The sequence below is a fragment of the Rhinolophus hipposideros genome (genome assembly GCF_964194185.1).
Source record: "Rhinolophus hipposideros genome assembly, chromosome: X".
NCBI classification, from domain to species: Eukaryota; Metazoa; Chordata; class Mammalia; order Chiroptera; family Rhinolophidae; genus Rhinolophus; species Rhinolophus hipposideros.
In genome coordinates, this window is record NC_138046.1 from 96,774,283 (window position 1) to 96,796,993 (window position 22,711).

Consider the following 22,711-nt stretch of genomic DNA (forward strand, 5'->3'; position numbering starts at 1 on the left):
CAGAATCTCAGGGCTGGGAAATGAAAAACCCAGAGCGTTCCAGCTTGAAGAACTTCAGGAAATTCTAGTCCAACCCCTTCAACTTACAGATGAAGGAGCTGAGGCTTAAGATCTGATAACCATTAGTAGCTGGTCAGCCCAAGAAATCACACCCCTTCTCCACATCCCAACATCAGATCCAATATCATGTCTCTCCTTTATGATCACCAGTAGGCCAACTTTACCTGTGCTGATGTCAGTACTGTCGGAGGATTGCCTGTGCTTCACAAAGAACACAGATCTGTAGGTACACTTATTCTGTCGGTTGCCAGACGTACTTTTGATGCAGCAAACTCTCTTAGGGAAATTTAACATCACAGTGTGAGACCTTAGGATCTCACATATGGACTTATTTCTTCACTAGGGTCTTGTAATTAATTCCAATTAAGGAAAACATTAAGTAATGTTTTCCAATTAGCCTTGAAACAGTTTTCGACCCATGGTAGAATGCGTGTTTGTTCTTCACTGGGGAGATTAATATTATTAAACACTGATAAAAGACAGCATTCGTTGCATGCCTTTTGTAGCAGCTGAAGAATTGTTCTCTATGGAAAGGACAGAGATGTACTGTTTTTTCTTGGAGTATGCATTTGTTTGGGGTGGTTGTAGTGTTTGGAGGAGGAACAGTAAATGGAAATTATGAGGAAGCTCTAAAGACTTGAGTGTCTGCCTCTCTTTCTCCCCCTTCTTCCTGCTGTTGACCTAACCACACTTCCCTGGGCGGCCGATGCTCCCCAAACTCAAATGCTACACCTGTGGCTAATTCTCAGGCAACACAAGGAAGATGCTGCCATATTAGAAGCAATTGGCTGTTTGCAGGAAGCACAATGATCTGTAGTCACATCTCATTAGGGGCGCCTGGGCCCCGTGGTGCACAAGTGAAGGAAATGCTGCCAATGTAATTTGTTTTATATGCCTAATTCTCTTCCTTATAATTAACATCTGAAATGCGAAAACAAAACGATAGCACTTTGCAGGCGTCTAGGATCCCTAGAGCACTTTCAGGGAACCTGAGATTTTATAGCAGAACTCACCCTTACCTGTCCTTTCCCACAACAAACAACAGTGTGTGCTGAAGGGGGGTGTCCATTGGTCACCCTGGAGAGCTGATCCCTGAGGTACAGTAAGTGTGGGGAGGGGGGAGAAGATAAAATAGCAAGAGTCAACATTATGCCCCACCCCAGGCATGGGTTTAATTACTGTCATCTCTGGAATGAAGTGGCCCTGCAAAGATGATTCAACAGTGGGACAGGGTCACCAGTCAGGACCTTGCTGTGTATTGCCCTAGGCAGGCTTTACAGTAATTCCTCCACTGCCCCTCCACCATGACTGCTAGAAACATACATAGAGAGACAGAGGGGAAATGTGCTGTGATGGGTTTTCTGCCATCACCCACCCTGGAAAACAAGACTATGGAACCAGGAGAGCATGTCTTTCACAAAGTCTCTGCAATGGGAATGGAGGCAGCCCTCTTGGTTGCAAACACCAGAAACTGACCCTAGATAATTGAACTTGAAGAGGAATTTGTTGGTAGGATATTGGTTAGCTTCCAGACTTGTGTAATGCAGAGTCTCTGGTCCCACTTCCTGCACCAGAATGCAGGATATAGTGAGGCCGAAAAGGAACAATAACGGAGCCATAGATAGGGGAGTCATACCACTATATTCTCGATGGCGGCTGGTAGAAATACAAAAGCAAACATCCACTAGTACCCCAACGAGGGGTCTTCCTAAACCCCAGTCTCGCTGGCGGCTGGGCAAGACACAGGAAATAGGATCAACACGATCCGCAATGTAATCCATTTTCTAACTGCTCTTGTTAGCAGCAATCTGCGGTCCACTTCTCTGCCAACCAACCAACCACCACTTGCTAGCTTCAATCCACGCCTGCTAGCCCAGCCATGGCAGTTATATTAGTGGCTAATGGCTAACCGGTTACAGCTGACGGCCATCTACTACCCAAGCCAGCACCTTTCCACATGAGGCTGAGAGCCTGGAAACTGCTCTCTGGGATTCTGTCCCCACAACTTGACTAAAAAAGCAAGATGAGATGAGCAAAAGAAGATGGTGACCACCAGCATAGATAGGGTTGTGTTGCAAGACCAGCCTTGTTGGAGTATCCCAGGTACTGCCACCTCTGAATACTACCACTGCCATTGGAAGTCACCACTAAACAATGGGTGCCACCCACGTCCTTGTCTCCCAACAATCTCCATCCAGGAACATAGGAAGCAGGCTCAGATCTTAGGTAGCCAAGGCATAACAAGTGTCTTCTAGCATTAGTCAGCACACTTGGCAGTATGTTGGTCAAACTTTAGTTAATGGGTTTATGCTAAACCTCAGAAAAGTCAAAGATATGACAGGAGATGTGTAATGGCAGAGAAGACTGTTTTTAATCTCCCTTGGTATCCCCAACCCCTGTTATCCCTGACTAGCTCATGGCTCGTGTCTTTTTGTCATCCTCCTCCTCCTTTTCTTTCTCCTCCTTCTTTCTATTTTTTTCATAACAATGTCAATAATCACTTATTGAGCAATCATGCAAGTTGGTAGATGATTAACATTACATTCGTTACTTCATTTAATCTCCATGGAAATCCATAAAGCAGGTATGATGATTCCTATTTGCAGGTAATAAAATTAAGGCTTTAAAAGTTAAACATCTTGCCCAAAGTCACCCAGCTGGTACATGACAAGTGGGATTAGTTTGGCTGACTGCAAAGCCTGAGGTTTGGGTAGAATAAAGGATCCCCTTTCAGCATCAAAAAAATCCATAGACACTAACAAGATAACAGTACTTGTAGTATGTCTTGATTTTAAAATTCATGACAAAACAATGTTAATTCAGTATAAATTAAGATACATTTTATAAATCCCAATAATATCTTCACACAATGTTTTTTTTAATTTATTTTTAGATTTTATTTATTTTAAGTGTGTTTTTCTAGGACCCATCAGCTCCAAGTCAAGTAGTTGTTTCATTCTAGTTGTGGAGGGTGCAGCTCACAGTGGCCCCTGTGGGGATCAAAACAGCAACCTTGTTGTTAAGAGCACCGCGCTCTAACCAACTGAGGTAACCAGCTGCTCAACACACAATGTTTTTTAATGAGAGCAGGTTCTACATGCATTTGAAAGACATATGTGAAGGATATGTTACTTATCTAATCTTTCACAAGGCCCCTCACACATGCCCCTTACAATAACAATCTCCCCACAACCCACCAGTTAGGGGGTAGGCACATGACATGAGTTCGGCCGGATGGTTCAGAATTTTGATATGAAACATAAGTCATGGATGACTACACTAAAACCTCTAACTCTGTGGCTGCCATAGAATATGCATAATAAATATTGAAGGTGGGTGGGTAAAAGGGAAGGAGGGAGAGAGCAAAGGAGGAAGGAAGCAGGGGGAGGGGGAAGGACAGGGCAAGTTTAGTCAGGAGAAACCAACAGGAGAAGCTAAGCCAACTTGAAGGTTAAGGCTAACAGTTTCCTCATGTTCAAAGGCCAAATGAAGAAAAGTCATCTCCTGCTGGAGTAACAGGCCGGTTTTACAGGTCCTGGCAGTGAACTAAAGCAGGAGTCCACAACCTTCAGGAGGAAGGAAACTAGGAAGTGAAGGAGCGGGGAGCTCAAGTAATTAGACATGAGCTGGATCACTGACAAAATGAAAGGCATTAAACACCAAATCCACTGCGTACCATCCACCCCCCACCACCCAATGTAGAGCTCCTCTTACCATCTAGCCAAGGGGCAGAACAGGCCTCAGAGTTCCGGAGTCCTGGAAGATATTATTTCCTAGACTGTGTTCTCTGAGATCCTCTTGTTCTATGAGATCTTCCTAGGGATTTCTATGAAAAAAAGAATGAAAAGAATGTGTGCTCAAATTCTATTCCCCTCTTGGAGTTTCACAGTGTACACAGTGTGTTAAAGGGCCTTGCAAATTTGAAGTAAAGAAGCCCGTTGACCTTTGTTGAACCAAACTGATTTCCTAAACTTATTTGATCCTGGAGCCCTGCTTGGCAGACTGCTCATTATCATCTCAGAGAGTATTAAATTTCCAAGGCAACAGCTATGGAAACCCTGCCCTCCAGTATTGCCATCCTAGGGCAATGTGGACCCTTGTTCCATGGAGCCCTGTCCTGGAAGATCACTCTCCTTACCCTCAGCTTTCTGACTTGTACACTGATTAGGTTTCCATACATATTCGTCTTGCCATGGCCAATGGAAGTATTTTAAAGGCCATTATGTTATGTCTCCTGGAGAGCTTTCCTTGACTCGGCCCCATCCCAGGCCCACCTCAGTCCCACCCAACCCCAGTTGGCTGCCACATCGTCCATGTCAGGATGAAGAGCACCCACTTTGAACCTATCTGCCTGGGTTTGAATTCTGGCTCCACAACTTACTAGCTGTGTGATTTGGGGTAAACAACTTAACCTCTCTGTGCCTCTCAGTTTTCCTGTGTAAAAATTGGGGCTAATAATGTTACCTACATTATAAGATAGTTGTGACGATTTGTCGTGCCGGGTGACAGGCGGGGTCTCTGCTCCTGCTCCCCACATAAGAACGCAGGATATGGAGCATCCACGGAGCCATAGGTAGGGGAGTCATATCACTATATTCTCACCGGTGGCATCCGCCTCTCTGCAATCCGCTCTTGCTAGCCCCCATTTTTTTTTTCTGCTAGCGTAGCCACAGCAGTTATATTAGTGGCCAATGGCTTACGGGTTACAGCTAACGGCCAACTAGCCACAGCTGATGGCCATCCAATCACAGTTGATGGCCATTTACTACCTGAGCCAGCACCTTTCCACGTGAGGCTGAGAGCCTGGAAACTGCTTTCTGGGGCTCTGTCCCACAGGATTCAATGACTTAACACATGTAAGCACTTAAACTAGTGGCTAACAGGAAAGCTCTGTCAAAGTGTTTGCTCTCATTACCCCCACACAGCCCAGTAATTATCATTTTGTCCACTCTTCCATTAGATTGTGTGTAATTTGATAGCAAGGGCTGTGCCTATTAGCTCTGTTTCCTGAGTCTAGCACGGTGCCTGATACTTGCTGGCTACACCATATAAGTTGGTAAATAAATAATCTTTTGTGATTTTTACAGAAACCAAATAGAGACCAAAATTTATTTTCTAGAAAATTATAGCACATTGAGAGAAACCAGCTGATGACTGAAAAACAAAAAGCAAAACACCAGCTCAGGTGTGAAACTACAGCTGAAAGATGCTTGCTTTCATATAGCGTTGCCAGTTTCATCTTTCCAAGTCTATGATTAGGTAACAAACCTAATTTAACCTAACTTCTTTAATTTGATCATCTCCTTTTAATGGAGAATTGATTTTCTCTCCCTTAGCAAAACTTTTTGCTGGCCTTGCAAAGGGAGAAAATTAAATTTTACATCTGCATGTCAAATGTTTTAATTTTCAATTATAAAATTTCTCTCTTTCCAAGACATTCTAGAAATGGCAGTGTGGGGACAGAGTCCCAATGAGCAGTTTCCAGGCTCTCGGTGTCACATGGAAAGGTGCTGGCTCGGTTATTAGATGGCCATCAGCTGTAATCAGATGGCCATCTGCTGTGGCTGGGTGGCCATCAGCTGTAACCAGTTAACCATTAGCCACTAACATGGCTAAGGTGGCTACGGTGGTAAGGGTTTGGTTGGTTGGCAGAGAAGCAGCCAGCAGACTGTGGCTAGCAAGTGGGGTTAGCAAGCATTGATGGCAGATTGCGGATCATGTGGATACTACTTCCTGTGTCTCACCCGGCCACCAGCAAGACTGGGGTGCAGGAAGACCCCTGGGTTGGGGTACTCGCGAATGTTTGCTTTCCTGTCTCGACCAGCCGCCATTGAGACTATAGTGGTATGAACCCTCTGTCCGTGGCTCCATTGGTGTTCCTTTTCGGCCTCACCATGTCCTGCGTTCTGTGCAGGGAGCGGGAGGTGAGACCCCGCATGACAGGCAGCTAAATGGAAGCCTGGCTGCAGACTCTAAAATGCTCTCAGCAGCTGAACTTCCTAAAGTTCTGTCTGGGGCAGGCATTTCTTGATTGGATGGGAGTTACAGAATGCCCAGACTTTGATCTGTCTTTTTTGTTTGGGGGAAAGAAAGCTGTTTTGATTCCTGATCCTGGATTTTCTTAACAAAATGACTGTCAGAAATGACCCTGCCCTTCTACTCTCCTGCTCCAGCCATGAGGAGTGAGGTCACTTAATGGTTCTTACTTGTAAAGGGAATAAAAATAAAAAGGAGAGGAAATCATAGAAGTGGGAAGATCTCCAAAAGTCGTAGCCCCCATTAGCGTGTGCTTCTAATTCTAGCCGCAGATACAGCTGCGGACCCAAAAGAGTTTGCCCTTAACAGTTTAAGCAAGAGCTTTTTAAGTTAATCATATACCGCCAACCTTTAAAACCGCTATTTCCAGCCAGCAAAATAATTTTACAGCTCCGTGCTTGTTTGTTTTGCCTTGTGATGACAGACTTATCTCGCTCTGTCCTTGTTCTAAACTCAGATATGACAGTGGGAATGGACAAAGATGCAAAGAGAATTATCAAATACCAAAAAAGAAAATACCAAAGTCTCTGTTTTCCCCAGCTGGAGTTTTCAAATCAGCTGGGAAGTTCTTTGTAGTTTGTGGCGTGTTTCAAGTTTAAAACCACCACAGCCAGAACATTCTCTAAAAATATATCTTCTCTGTATGAGTATGAGTATGTATGTTGTTGTTGGTGGTGGTGTTTTGGTTTTTTGCTTTGTTTTGTTTTTGTAAAGTGTAAGAGAGGATGTTTAATAGCCTCGTTAAGCATCTTCAGGAAGACTGGCTGTGTTCTTAGCCTTGAAATGCACTTGGCTGCTATCACTAAGCAAGTCACCCTAGTAGTCTGTCCTGCTGTTTTCCCAACTCTAGAAACTGAACGTACTTGCATTCTGTCCCACAGAGATGGCACGAGGAATATTTTAAAAAGTTAGCCAATCTGTTGCCTTCTAGGGGCTTTTCAGAAAGTAGAGAACATTAATATTCCTTTTAAAAAAATTAATTAGGTATATATACACAATGGAATACTACTCTGCAGTAAGAAAAGATGAAATAGTGCCATTTGCAGCAATATGGATGGATCTTGAGAGTATGATGCTAAGCGAAATAAGTCAGACAGAAAAAGCAGAGAACCATATGATTTCACTGATATGTGGTATATAAACCAAAAACAACAAAGAAAAACGTTAATATTCTAAATAGTTTTAACCCTCTAGCCTGTGCCTGTTTCAAGTTGCTTTGTCATCTGTACCAAGCCTTTTCTTTAATCTTCCCCATGAGCGCGGGCTCAGGTTCAAATGTCGAAAATTACCATAAAACAATTGTGTTGTCCTTCTCCCAATAGAAAGTGCTCCGTTAATCAGCCAACTTGCAGTCCCCTTGTCTGAGCTCTTTTATACCAAACTGGCAGGGTAGAACTCGGCTGCAGATAAATTAGCCCACGTGAGATTGCATGTGAAAACACATTGATTTAGTATTTTTGTCCTCTCCTATTTAACGTGACAACTCGTCTAAATAGGCTTCTGTCATGACCTGACAGCTCGTGGACAAGCTATGTACAACAGGCCATTAAAACAAAATGCTCTGAATATGGAGAGTACGGAACACAGACAAAGGGATAAGATTGAAAGATAAAAGGATGAACAAAGGAGGTGTGGGGGGTTGTGGGAAGGTGGGGCCTGAAGAGTTACCCTTTAATTGTGCTTTCAGACTATATCATAGGTTGGATTCTCTGAAACACACCCTGAAATGGAATTTGGGGTGAAGGATATTTATGAGGAAAGCACAGCTGTGGAAGGGAGAAGGAGGAAGCAGGATTGGGGAGAGGGAGGAGGTGAGCTGTGATGCAGCCTGGACCAAGTCTCAGCCAATCCCCCCTTTCTTGGGGAGTTTGGGAGTGGTCTGGTTTGGGGCTGAAATGGTTGGGACATTATTACCCCCCTGTGGGGACAGAGCCAGGAGCGCAGTTTCCATGCTCTCAGCCTCATGTGGAAAGGTGCTGGCTCAGGTAGTAAATGGCCATCAACTGTGATCGGATGGCCATCAGCTGTGGCTAGTTGGCCGTCAGCTGTAACCAGTGAGCCACTGGCCACTCATATAACTGCTGTGGCTACACTAGCGGGAAATGGGGGCTAGCAAGAAGATGGTGGTTGAGCCTGCAAGCGGCACAGTGAGGGTTGTGAACAGTGCGGCTCCTGCTTCCTGTATCTCCAACCCAGCCGCCGGTGAGACTATAGTGGTGTGACTCCCCTATCCATGGCTCTGTGGGTGTTCCTTTTTGGCCTCACCATGTCCTGCGTTCTTATGTGGGGAGTGGAACCAGAGACCCCGCAGGCTGCCCTGCGTGACACATGGTGCAGCGAGCAGGGTCTCCCGCACGACACCCCGCATAACACCCCCTTTCACTCAGTCATTGCAAAGGCAAAGATTTGGTCTTGGACTAAGGTGGCTCCCTGGAGCTGAGGCAAACCCTGATCAAGCTGACGGCTAGAGTACAAAGTCCTTCCTTGGAGGGGAATCTGGGCCAGGTACTTCTGTGTCTACCACAGAGATATTTACAATTGACAATGTGATCATAGGCCAGCTCTCTACATTTCTACAGTCAATTCCTAGCCCAGACCATGTTATAAATCTCCATTGATCACAGCATAATAGCAACTCCTTTTATTAAGCACTAACTAGCCCCATGCTATGAGCTGGACCTACTTTATCTCATTTAATTCTCATAACAGCCTTAAGAGGCAGGCATTTATAAAATCTTCATTTTGTAGATGAAGTAACTGAGGGCAGGCAAGATGACTTGTCAAAGGTCATATAAGTGGTGAATGGCAGAGTTGACATCTGAACTCAGGGCTGTCTGATTCCAAAGTCCACTCTCTTAACTATGACACTATACTGTTTGAATCAGAGATAGGTCTATAGGCCACTACTGCCACAACTTCCCTGACCTTCACCAACAAGAATTTAACAGAAAACACTTTTACTAGGACTCCAGCACTCACAAAAGAGCCTATTTCTTAGGCTGAGAGAAATAGCCATGTGTTCCAGTAGATCCTTGCCTCTTTCTGACTGCCAGACCCAATAAGTACTCTGTTTAGCCTATACTGTGTTCTACTGTCTGTGGTTGGATTCCCAGGGAAGCAGCAGATTTATTATGGCTTGCTTTTGGCATCCACACCTAGGAAATAGAGGGGCAAGAAGCAGGAGTGGGCAGACGAAGAAGTTAGACTGCAAAGCAATTTCACTGAAGGGCTCAACTGACCCCATAGAGAACTCTAGACCTAAAATGGCTCATCGGAGTTGTCCTGAGTTGGGGCAAGGGAACTGGACCTTTATATACTGTGCCAGATAGCTGTTGGATGTGGGAAACCTTGGGAATGGAGTATGACCTTGAGCTATGTGGTTTTCTGAAGCTGAGACAAATCACAAAGTGGAATTCAGCTGAGGTCTGTCAGCTGTCAACAGCCCCAACAGCTTGGGGGATGAGTGCTTCATTCTTTAAAGGGGAATTAGGAGGTGAATCTCAGCATCACTGTAGCTGTTTTCCTTCAGATACTCCAAGGATTAACTATTATTAGTCCCATTTCATAACAGAGAAAGTTGAGGGCAAGGCAAGTTAATGATTTATCCAGAGACGTACAAGTAGCATTTAATTATCAATTTATTTATGTAACAAATATATATTGAGTACCATCTGTGTACCAGGCATTGTGCTGGGTCCTAAGAATTTAATGGTGAACGAAAAGGACCCCTGACTTCATCCAAATAATGTTTTAGTGTTGACAACTGTCCTAGATAAAGGGAAAAAATTAGGAGTTTGTCTGTTTCTTTAGATAGCTATCTAAAATTTTACTTCATCCAGGGAATGAACATTTAAAGCCTGTTTATACATATGTCCAAACTTCTTTTTAAAAGAGTTTAAAAATTGTGAACATGTATTCCTAAAATTTTGAGGATTGGTAAGAGGGAAACCAATGTGGTCATGAGATTCATAGCTAGCATAAGAAAGAAGTGTTTGGTATAAATCAACCTTAAACTAGCCCGACAGTATTCATCTGGAGTCTCCAAAGGCACTGCAGATAATAACACCTAATTCTTCATCATTTCACTGATAGCATCAATAGTATCAACAACAAAAACTAACCAGTCAAGCAGTAAACTTTTATCAAGCACCTATTCTCATTAGCACATTTCCTATTTAAGAAATGGCTGCTTAAGAAATTAAGTCGATTACTTCATGACACAGAGTGAATAAATAATGCAACTGAACTGGGTTACTTGTACCTAGGAATTTTCTTGTCCAATAATGTCATTCTTTATCTGTTGAAGCATGGCACAATCAAAATGGTGCCACCCTCACCACTCACAGATGCCAGTGCCCTCAATCCACTCTGTGTTTTGGCACCAAAGCTTTTATTTGGGTAAGGAAAGTTGGAGAGGGCAAGAGTTACCTCCACTCTGGGTTCTGATTCCATAGGCCTAAGGCATAGCCTGGCATATGCATTTGTAAAGTGTTTTCCCTACCACCACACCTCCCAAGTGAGAACCATGGCTTCTATATCTAGAACTTTCCCTTTTAGTCACCCCTGTAATGTCTGGTGTTCTATTCCACCAAGGCAGTCAAGGATCTTGTTAACCAATTCAAAAAGCAGATTGGAGCTCAGCTTCTGATGTCTGATCCTGAATCACATTGCTACTGCTCTAAGCTAACACTTGTAGGTCAAGTGTGTTTGAGGCCCGATCAGTCACTGCATTATGCAGACCTTGCTGGCAGATACAGGTCACAGTGGGTTTCCTATAGGCAAAGAAAAGATACCAGGATTCTGGGACTCCTAGAATAGTGCACATGATAATGGGTATAAAAAGGTGATATTTCAAATGCCAGGCAGAATGGACTAAAAGCAGGTCTTATAACCCACCACTTGGCAGGGAAGAATTAAAGTGGTCTTCTCAAAAGGGCCACTCAAATGATGGAAAAATGCATCTTAGTGTTGCAAGGATGGTGCTGGCCTTACGCAGGGAGAAAAAGCTATAGAGTTCCACAACTTGTGGGTAAATTTAAAACTGCCAGGACAGTAAGAAAAAGGATTGAAGCTGATGCAAATATTTACTCAGAATACTCCAACAAGTTGTGCAACTCTTATATCATCTGAGCTGGGCAAGACTTGCTCAGGAGAGAAGTCAGGGATAAGCCCCAAGGTTATAATTAACAGGGCAAACATGATAACAGTGGCCCAGATCTCAGAATGAAGTATATATACTTGTATTTTCCACCCCTTCAAATTCTTTTAGATAAACACTGGACTGCCAAAAAAGAGTATACTTGGAAAAGGGTAGTCCAAAAGCCTTGCTGTTGGCCTTGGCTTTTCAAAAGGCAGTTCTCAGAGGAAGGGCTTGGAATAGTGTTCTGGAAATTTCGACCACCACAAGGAGGGAACTTGTTACACTAAAAACTGATAAATTCAGTGGTCAGAACAACCAAAGCTCCCAGCAGAATTAACTTCTATACACACCCCCAGGTAGAGCTGCCCACATAAACAAACTGCCCAGTATGGATATCTACCGTCTTTCACCAGCAAACTCAATCAGGTAAAGACATAATAATAGCAGCAGTTTGTGTTCAAATACCTTTTAGGCTTTCAAAGTACATTTAACATATACCTAACCCTCAAAACAACCCCGTGAGGTATGTCTCACTTGTCCTTTTAGAAGGGGGAAACTAAGGCTTACCCAGGTTAAATGACCATCCAAAAGGTTCACTTAGGCTTTCACTTCTGACAACTTTGTAGTAGTTTTTGGCAAACTAGCCTCTCCACAGAGAATAACTGGAAAAGTAAAACCAAAATATAAATGACATGTTTGAAGGCCTCAGAGAGATTCCAAAGCGGCAGGTTGTCCTCTACGATGCTATAAGAAAAACAGTGCTGGGTTTAAACAACAAACATTTATTTCTCACAGTTCTGGAAGCCAGGAAGTCCAAGATCAAGATGTCAGTAGACTTAGTATCTGGTGAGATGTCTGGCCCACTTCCTGGCTCATAGATAGCCATCTTTTCACAGCAACCTCATATAGTGGAAGGAATGAAAGATCTCTCTGGGGTCTCTTTTTAAGAGCCCTAGTCCCATTCATAAGGGCTCTGCCTTCACGACCTAATCACCTCTCAAAGGTCCCACTCTCACCATCATATTGGGGGTTAGGGTCTCAAGATATGAATTTTCGTGGGACACAAACATTCAGTCTGTATCAGCTAGAACCCTAGAGAGATGGTGTGGGGACAGAGCCAGGAGTGCAGTTTCCAGGCTCAAGGCCTCCCGTGGAAAGATGCTGGCTCGGGTAGTAAATGGCCATCAACTGTGATCAGATGGCCATCAGCTGTGGCTAGTTGGCCGTCAGCTGTAACCTGTAAGCCATTGGCCACTAATATAATTGCTGTGGCTACGCTAGCAGAAAATGGGGGCTAGCAAGAGCGGATTGCAGAGAGGCGGATGCCGCCGGTGAGAATATAGTGATATGACTCCGCTACCTATGGCTCCGTGGGTGTTCCTTTTTGGCCTCACCATGTCCTGCGTTCTTATGTGGGGAGCGGGGACAGAGACCCCACAGGCCGCCCTGCATGACACATGGTGCAGCGAGCAGGGGACGGTACTGGCCAAAGCTCTCCGAAGGGCGGTGGAACAGTTTGTGCCTATGAATACTCAGTCTCAGGAAGACCAGGAGGAGCAGCTGCTGGAGAGCTGGACCCCTGAGGAGGGGTGGAAAGACGCGGACAGTTCCCCAACCAGCATAAGCCAGAGAAACCGAAGGTCCTTGCAGCCCTGTGGGCTGGAAAGTGCTTCCTGAGGCAGCCCGGATGCAGGACTTGTAGTCCCAAGAGGAAACACTTGCTGAGTCTTCTGTGGGAGATGAGGGTGAGGTCAAGGTCGTCCCTTACCCCCAGGACAGCCCTGGCGAATGACTATGGACTATGGGGAATTGCCTTCCATGGACCATTTAATGGACAACTTGACTGTTTGTTTGGGAACATAACACCATGTAGTGGAACCGGTGGATGTTTGCTTTTGTGTCTTGACCGATCGCCATCGAGAATATATAAGCACCTTGACTGTGAGCCGCTGTTGTTCCAGCATGGTACCCTGAGAGGCCCACAGAGAGTGGCAGTGCCCTGAAAGCCCTGGCTGTGCCTAGGGAGACCAGTGGTACCCTAAGAAGCCCAGGAAGTCTGGCTGTGCCCACAGAGAGTGGCGGTGCCCTGAGAACCCTGGCTGAGTCCAGGATGTCTGGCTGTGTCCAGAGAGAGTGGCAGTGCCCTGAGAGCCCTGGCTGAGTCCAGGAAGTCTGGCTGTGCCCAGAGAGAGTGGCGGTGCCCTGAGAGGCCCTGGCTGTGTCCGGGGACACTGATGGTACCCTAAGAAGCCCAGGAAGTCTGGCTGTGCCCAGAGAGAGTGGCAGTGCCCTGAGAGCCCTGGCTGAGTCCAGGAAGTCTGGCTGTGCCCAGAGAGAGTGGCAGTGCCCTGAGAGCCCTGGCTGAGTCCAGGAAGTCTGCCTGTGCCCAGAGAGAGTGGCAGTGCCCTGAGAGCCCTGGCTGAGCCCAAGTAGTCTGCCTGTGCCCAGAGAGAGAGAGAGAGTGGCAGTGCCCTGAGAACCCTGGCTGAGTCCAGGAAGTCTGGCTGTGCCCAGAGAGAGTGGCAGTGCCCTGAGAGGCCCTGGCTGTGTCCGGGGACACTCATGGTACCCTAAGAAGCCCAGGAAGTCCGGCTGTGCCCAGAAGGACTGGTGGTGCCCTGAGAAATTCTGGCTGTGTTCAGAGAGCCTGGCTGTGTGTCCAGGATATTGCATTCACCTCCAAGCTCCTCGCACAGGGCCCCTCGCGGAAGACGCTTGTCGTGTAGATTGTGAGGCAAGACCCTGTAGGGGTGGAGTGTGGGGACAGAGCCCCAGAAAGCAGTTTCCAGCTCTCGGCCTCACATAGAAAAGTGCTGGCTCGGGTAGTAAATGGCCATCAACTGTGAATGGGTGGCCAGCAGCTGTGGCTAGTTGGCTGTCAGCTGTAACCAGTGAGCCATTGGCCACTAATATAACTGCCATGGCTTCACTGGCAGAAAATGGGGGCTAGCAAGAAGATGGTGGCTGAGCTAGCAAGTGCAGATTGCAGAGAGACAGATGCCGCCAGCGAGAATATAATAGTATGACTCCCCCATCTATGGCTCCATGGGTGTTCCTTTTTGGCCTCACCATGTCCTGCGTTCTTATGTGGGGAGCGGGAGCAGAGACCCCGCAGGCCGCCCCGCATGACAGATGGGAATTGCATTCAGGAGAATCTGGCATTCTGTGTCCAATTTATCCCTTGAGGCATCTGGTGATTCCTAAGAAATTTGGGTGCCAAGAGCCTAAGTAGCCAACTACAAAGTGGCAACTAAGACACTGGGAAGTGAAATGGTGTTTTGGAAGTCTCAGAGCATGAGGAGAAAAAACTTGGAGTTCAAGGCTATACAGGAGGCCAGAACTTGAGGGGCCAAGATTTCAGAGAGAAGAGAAACATATCGAAGTAAATGCAACATTCTTGAAGGCATTTGACACAATGTCCTTTTCTGTATAAAGATACAACAAGGTAGAAAGTAAAAGGATGGGAAAAGTTATACCACGCAAATATTAACCCAAAGAAAGCTTGTATTGCTTTAATAATACCAAATAAAGTAGACTTAAAGGCAAGAAGCATTATAAGAGATAAAGAAGGACATTTGTTTAAAAAGGGTCCATCCAATAGGAAGATAAAACAATCCTATGTGTATATAATAACATAGCCTCAAAATACAAAGCAAAAATTGACAAAATAAAGAGAAAGCAGACAAATCCACAATTGTGGTGGGGAATTTTAATGTAACTCTCTTATTCTTGAAAATCCAAGACCACCAGCAAGTCTTTAGACCACACTTTCCCAAATACAAATATTTCTGGCAAGCAGGGATTTGTCTAAAACAATTCCAAGGAATGTAAAATGTAGGTATGTACTTTATTCTGAAACATGGATTATTTTACAATTTCTGTCTTGTTAGTTATTCCCCTTCATAAGCAATAGAGAGAAAAAACAGGCAAAAAAAATCAGGACTAATATGGAAGATTTGAACCACACAAATAACAAAATTCACATGTACACACACGCACACACTCACACACACACACATTTCAAGTATGCATAAAATTTATCAAAATTGAATATATGCTAGGCCATAAAACACATCAAAACAAATTTCAAGCAATTGAAATCACTTAGAACATGTTCTCTGACCACAGTTGATTAAGCTAGAAACCAATTTAAAATTATTTAAAAAATATAACTAGAAAATCATCAAATATTTGGATATTAAATATTATACGTCTACATAGCCCTCAGGTAAAAGAAGAAATTAAGTAAAAATTAGAAAATACTTTGGACTTGAGAGATCCAAAATGGCGGAATAGATAAACATTGTGCCTGCTGCCTTTTGTGAATACATTAAAATTACAATTAAGTTATAGGATAATCAACCTGGAGAACCATTTGAACATTAGCTGAACAGAAGTTTTACAACTAAGGATAAAAAGAAGAAGCCACATTGAGACTGGTAGGAGGGGCAGAGATATGAAACAGCCTGGCCCCAAACGTCCATGTGGCAGTTAAGAATCAGAAAGGATATCTCGGCTGTGGAGTTTCCCTCCCACAGGAGTGAGGGACCCCAGTCTCACACCAGGCTCCCCAGCCCAAAGTACTGATGCCAGAAAGAGGAACCCCCACAACATCTGGCTGTGACAAAAAGTGGGGATTCCAACTGCCCAGGTGGGATGGAAGGCTGCAGGAAACCCAGACGTCCTCTTAAATGACCTGTATACAGACTCACTCTCTCACAGGCACTCATCTTGGGCTTCCACGGAGGGACAGTGACTTGGGAGGGTGACAGAGGCATATGGCGGTCAGACTGAAGTACGTTGCTTCAGAGAGTAGGCTGGAGAACAGTTGCCATTTTCCCTGTGTGAGTTCCTTCTCCTGTACACCCAGTAGGCGAGCACATCTTTCCTGTGTTGAGCCCACCCCCATACAACCAAATCTGAATATGATTGGTCTGGTGAGCTGAGCTGCTCTGCTACACTGTTCCACTCTGCTCACTCACTGGGATGCCATCCCTTCCAAGTTCCCCAATACCGGAGGCACTTTGCACTCTTTCTTGGAAAACTATCTGAGTTCACAGCTTCTAGGCAGGCAGTGACTGGCTTCAGTGTTCTCTGAGACTTTCTGAGTAGCTTCAGGCTCAGCACTGGCACCAAACCAGAGTCTACATTAATCTGGCAACCACAACTCTTCCCACTCTAGTGATGCCCTGAGACCCTGCCTCACCCAACTTGTGTACCACAGGAGGCTTTATCAGTGGCTGAACATTAAGGGAGCCAGCAGATGGCAATAGTTCTCAGGGTGTCCTGGCTTTTTGTGTAGCTATCCCAGGCCCGGTACTGGTGGCAGCCATCCTTGGTTCGCAACATGGTCTCTCCTACATGCCTCCAACTTTAACACAGGCAGCAAACAACTGTGGATTGCTTTGTAGCTCCTACCAGGTAGTCCATGGCCAGTCACAAGCAGTGGGTGACCTGGGACTGCACCGGAGCCCCTGAACCAACATACTTGGAGGTTGGCTTCAGACCACAGCAGAGCACTGCCCAATTAGCCCCGCAAGAGGCACACACAAAGGGCAGTCTAAACAAGGACCATAGCCTTGGGGTAAATCCCACTTAGTAGGGTAAGCCCCCCTGAACAGCAGCCTGTCAGCTGTGGATGTGACCAAACCCCAAACCCCACAGTCAATAATCCTGAGGGCCAATGCCACCCACTGGCATGCCAATAGCAATTAAGGCTCAGCTATAACAGGAGGGCACACACAATCCACACAAAGGACATTCCTGGATCACTTAAAGCACGTGACCAGGGAGACTGTGCCACTGGGCCCCATAGGGCACCTGCTACATAAGGCCATCTGGCCAAGACTGTGAGATATAGAAGATCTACCTAATACATAAAAACAAACAGAGAGGCAGCCAAAATGAGGAAACAAAGAAATACATACAAAAAGAAAGAACAGGAGAAAGCTCCAGAAAGAGAACTGAATGAAATGGAGGCAAGCAACATACCAGAGACAGAGTTCGAAACACTGGTTATAAGGATGCTCAAGGAACTTAGTGAGAACTTCAGCAAAGAGATAGCAAGCATAGAAAAAGGACATAGTAAGCATAAAAAAACAGTCAGAAGTGAAGAACACAATAACTGAAATGAAGAATGCACTAGAAGGAATCACCAGCAGACTAGATGAAGCAGAGGATCGAATCAGCAATTTGCAGGACAAAATAGCAGAAAATATCCAATCAGAACAGTAAAAAGAAAAAAGAATCCAAAAATTGAGAATAATTTAAGAGACCTCTGGGACAACATCAAGCATATCAACATTCTCATCATAAGTGTAGCAGAAGGAGAAGAAAGGAAGTGAGAGATTGCTAACCTATTTGAAGACATAATGACTGAAAACTTCCCTAACCTGGTGAAAGAAATGGACACACAAGCCCAGGAAGCACAGAAAATTTTGAACCCAAACAGGCCCACACCAAGACACAATATAATTAAAACGGCAAAGGTTAAAGACAAAGAGAGAATCCTAAAAGCAGCAAGAGAAAGGCAATTAGTAACTTATAAGGGAGCCCCCATAAGATTGTCAGTTGATTTCTCAACAGAAACTTTGCAGGCCAAAAGGGATTGGCACAAAATATTTAATGTGATGAATGAAAAGCAAGGACCTACAAAAAGCAAATACCCTTGAAGGGTACTCTACCCAGCAAGGTTATCATTTAAAATCGAAGGACAGATAAAGAGCTTCCCTGACAAGAAAAACCTAAAGAAGTTCATTAGCACCAAACCAGTATTACAATCAATGTTAGAGGGACTTCTTTAAGGTGGGGAAAAAAAAGATCAAAATTATGAATAATAAAATGGCAATCGCTACATATCTATCAATGATTACTTTAAACGTAAATGGATTAAATGCTCCAATCAAAAGACACAGAAGGGTCGAATGGATAAGAAAACAAAGCTTCTACATATGCTTCCTAGAAGAAACTCACTCAGATTGAAATACACACAGATGGAAAGTAAAGGGATGGAAAAAGTTATTTCATGAAAATAGGAAAAAAAAAAAGGCTGAGATAGCAATACTTATACCAGACAAAATAGACTTTAAAACAAAGACTCTTACAAGAGACAGAGAAGGACCCCAGTAGTCACTCTTCTGGGTATTTATCTGAAAAAACAAATGCTACTTCGAGGGGACTTGTGCATTCATATGTTCATTGCAGCATTGTTTACATTGACCAAGATGTGGAGGCAGCCTGGCGTCAATGGAAAAATGGAAAAAGAGGAGGTGGTATATATATATATATATATATATATATATATATATATCAAAATAATTAAGCATATATATATATATATATATATATATATATATATATATATATATAAACAATGGAATATTGCTCGACCTTGGAAGGGAATGTGTTTTTGCCATCTGCAGTAGCATGGATGGACCTGGAGGGAGTTGTGCTGAGTGGAGTGTCAGAAAAAGACAGATGCTATGTGATTTTACTTATATATGGAATCTAAAGAACAAACAAACAAACAAACAAAAAGCAAAGAAAATAAGCAGTAAGAAACTCACAGATACAGAAAACATTTTGATGGTTGTCAGATGGGAAGGGGTTGGGGATGTGGGTGAAAAAAGGGGATGGGATTAAGACGTACAAATTGGTTGTTAAAAAGTAGTTAGAGGGATGCAGGGTATAGCATGAGGCATATAATAAACAATATTGTAATAACTATGTATGATGTCAGAGGGGTACTAGATTTGTTGGGCTGATAGATTGGAGGGGGTTGGGGACAGTGTGAAAAAGGTGAAGGGATTAAGATGTACAGATTGTAACAAAATAACCATGGGGGTGTAAAATAAAGCATAGGGACTATAGTCAATAATAAGGTAATAACTATGTATAGTGCCAGGTGGGTACTAGACTAGTTAGGGGGATCACTTCTTAAATTTATCAATGTCTATCTACTATGCAGTACACCTGAAATTAATATAAAATAATATTGAATTTCAACTGTACTTGAAAAATTTTTAAATGGGGAATAATAAAGGGGAATAAGATGTCCACATTTCCAGGTAGAAAACAAATAAGTCATGGGGATGTAATGTACAGCACAGGGAATGTAGTCAATAATATTGTGATAACATAGTACTGTGTCAGATGGTTGCTGGATTTATCATGGTGATCACTTCTTTTGGTATATAAGTTTTAAATAACTATGGTGTACCCCTGAAACTAATATAATACTCTACGTTAGCTATATTTTTAATAAAAATCTTAAAAAAATAAAAGTCGATATTTGTTAACAATATAATGTTAACAAATGACAGTCATGTGTTTTGATAGCGTTTAGCTCTTAAAGTGACAGAAGAAAAGAAAATATTTGCACAGAAAGTGAAAATATAGCACAGCAAAACTTGTGGGATCCAGCAAAAGCCATGCTTACAGAGAAATTTATAACCTCAAATTCATAAACTAGAAATTAAGACTAAAGGTCGGTGATCTCAGTATTTATCTGGAGAAGTAAGGAAAATACAGCACATTAAACTCAAAGAAAGTAGAAGGAAAAGAACAATAAAGACATGCAAAAGAACATTCACGTATAATAGAGAAACTATCAAAAACCAAGAGTGGTTCTTTGAAAAAGAATAAATACAATTGGAAAGATTGATGGGAGTTTCACCCAGCCTGAGCTAAGTCAGGACTTAAATCCAGGCCTTGACCAAGTAATCCTCAAGCAGCCTCTCTCGCAGGAAACTCTCAGCAGTTTTGTGGGTATATGACTATGCCCTGGTTGGGAAAGTTGGCAGTAAGACCAGTTGGGGAGTGTCATAGGGGGTGGGGGGGGGGAATGTGACTCACAGCCCAATCATAACACAGCAGATGAGAAGTCACTGGGCCCACTCTTGGAAACTTCAGCAATCCATCAGGGAAAGAGTCTCTCAAACTGTCAGGAGTTTTATTATCAAAAGTGAAAATTGTCACCGACCTACAGCTCTAGTTTTTTAGCTCTCTTTTCTCAAAGTAACTACAGTATCATATGGTTACAGATTAAATCTTCAGTTCGCAATGTACTGACTTGTGTTTTCACGTTCGTCATTCCATGTAACAGGACTAGTCCCCTGGCACCATTTCCTGTAAGGGGGCAGGGCTTCCTCAGGAGCAGGCACCTGCTGAGGGGGTAAGGCAGTGTTAGTTTCAGACCTCTGGAAAACTTTCATTTGAACTAATGCTTTCTTGATTTCCATCTTGCAAAAAAACCCAAGTAGCTTTTGCAGAGAGAAAGGGAACTCTCATTTATTAAGTGCCTACTGTGTTCCAGAGAGACTTTACATGAATTAATCCACTTAATTCTCACCACCCTTCTGGGCTGTGTGCACTTTTCAGAGAAGAAAATCAGAAAACAAAGTGTTTCAATAGCCTCACCACAGTCATAGAGCTTTAACTGGCAGTTTTATGTTTCTTTTAGGCCAAAGCTCACTTCCTTGAGAGATGATCAAGCAAAATAATTAAGAAAATGAGTTTTGCAGTTAGATGGCTCCGGGTATGCCACTTAAACGATTGGGACCTTGGACAAGTTAGCTGACCTCTACTGGAGAATAATGCCAGAACCTACATCCTGGAACTGTTGAGAGAATTAAATGAGATAATCCAGACAAGTGCTAAATACAGTGCTTGATACATAAATAAATGGTTATTGCTCCTATTCCTAGTATTACTGTTACTGTTACTATTGCTATTGCTATTCTTATTACTATTACTTAGCTACAGTGGCACATGTTGCTGTTGTACCAGTATATTACACTGCTTATCTGGCCTATGCTGCCTCCAGACACTGACCTGATGGCTTTCACTAGCTTCATTCAATGCCATTCTAAAGAGCCAAATTCACCAGCCATAAAAAGAAATGAGGAAGTTCCAGCTGATGGTGAAGCATGCAGCCCTCAGGAGTCAGGTCCCATGGGTTTTGTTCTGACCACTGAGTCACATAGTGACCAACAATCACACGGAACATTGGCCAGCAGAGGTACAGACATAAACAAAACCTCCTGCTTAGCAAATGAAAATTCACTACCTGCTGTAAAACGTCCTTGGGGGAAAGGTTTAGGAACCAGAATTAGCAATTTTTCTCAATGGAATCATTTTATTTTCCATCAGGCTTTCCTTTTAACTTCTCATTCCTGGTCTTTTGGTATATCTGAGCAGGACAGCCACTATACGTACTGTGAAAATAATCTTGAAGAATTGGAAAGGATACCAGTTGGTGCAGCCTGAAGGTGTTCATATGTTTGTCAAATGAATATGTGACCACACTGGCAGGCATCCATGTAGTCATTCATTGCATCCAAAGCATTGGAATGCAAAATCTAATTTTTTTTGGCTTTGGCATTCTGTTTGGCCCATGGGCTTTGTGTGTGTCAGAAGCAGCAGTCCCTATGCCAGAAAAACTTCCCAACTGTGCTCCTGATAGAAGCAAGCAAAGGGACAGAGCTCCCGATTTCTGTGGTGTTTGGCCTTTTAGCACTTACCAGAATTACAATTACTTATTTTGTGACTGATTACTTGATAGGTCCATCATGGAGCACAGAAACTGGCACATAGAGGATACTTGCTGAACACAAGTTGAATGAATGAATGAGTGAATGAACTAACGAACTACTTACTATTTGACAAACCAATGCTTGGAGAAGATACGTGTTACAGATTTCAACTTAGTGCTACTGCACATCCTATTTTCCTTTCTGAGATTTGATCTCCCAGGCAGGCTGAGGTGCATCTTGCCCACTTTGTTGGATTGAAATTAGGAAACGTGCACTAGTATGAGACTGGCTCCCTCATGTACATTAAAACCCCACCCCCATCAGCACTGGGGTGTTCCCAGGCTCCCCCTGCATTCCCCAGGCACAGAGTCAGGAAAGTAAGTGGCTTCCTATTTGTCCACACAGTGACTCATCTTGCTTTATTGTTGCTTTGTCCTTTGTGAGTGGAAATCTGGCTACTGAGAGAACCACAACCGGCAGAGCCACCTCCTAGAAACCAAACAGGCATCTGGTAGAGCTGACTCGCTTCCAGATTCCACAGAGAGGGGCAGCTTATTTAAATGCTGATTAAGTCATGAGCTGGTGGTATGGCGACATTTCACTATGAAGCACCACAGATCTAGTGAGCCTCAAATAGATGATGCTTCTGTGATTTCTTTTCATTTCTCCCTCAGGGACAGAGATGGCCACAAGGTAGATAAAAATTTAGATTAAAATTGGTGGTCTAACAGACAGTAGTTTAGTGGTTACCAGAGGGTAAGGGGGGAGGGAGGAGGTAGATGAGGGTAAACGGGATCAAATATATGGTGATGGAAGGAGAACTGACTCTGGGTGGTGAACACACAATGGGATTTATAGATGATGTAATACAAAATTGTACACCTGAAATCTATGTAACTTTACTAACAATTGTCACCCCAATAAATTTTTTTTAAAAAGTGGT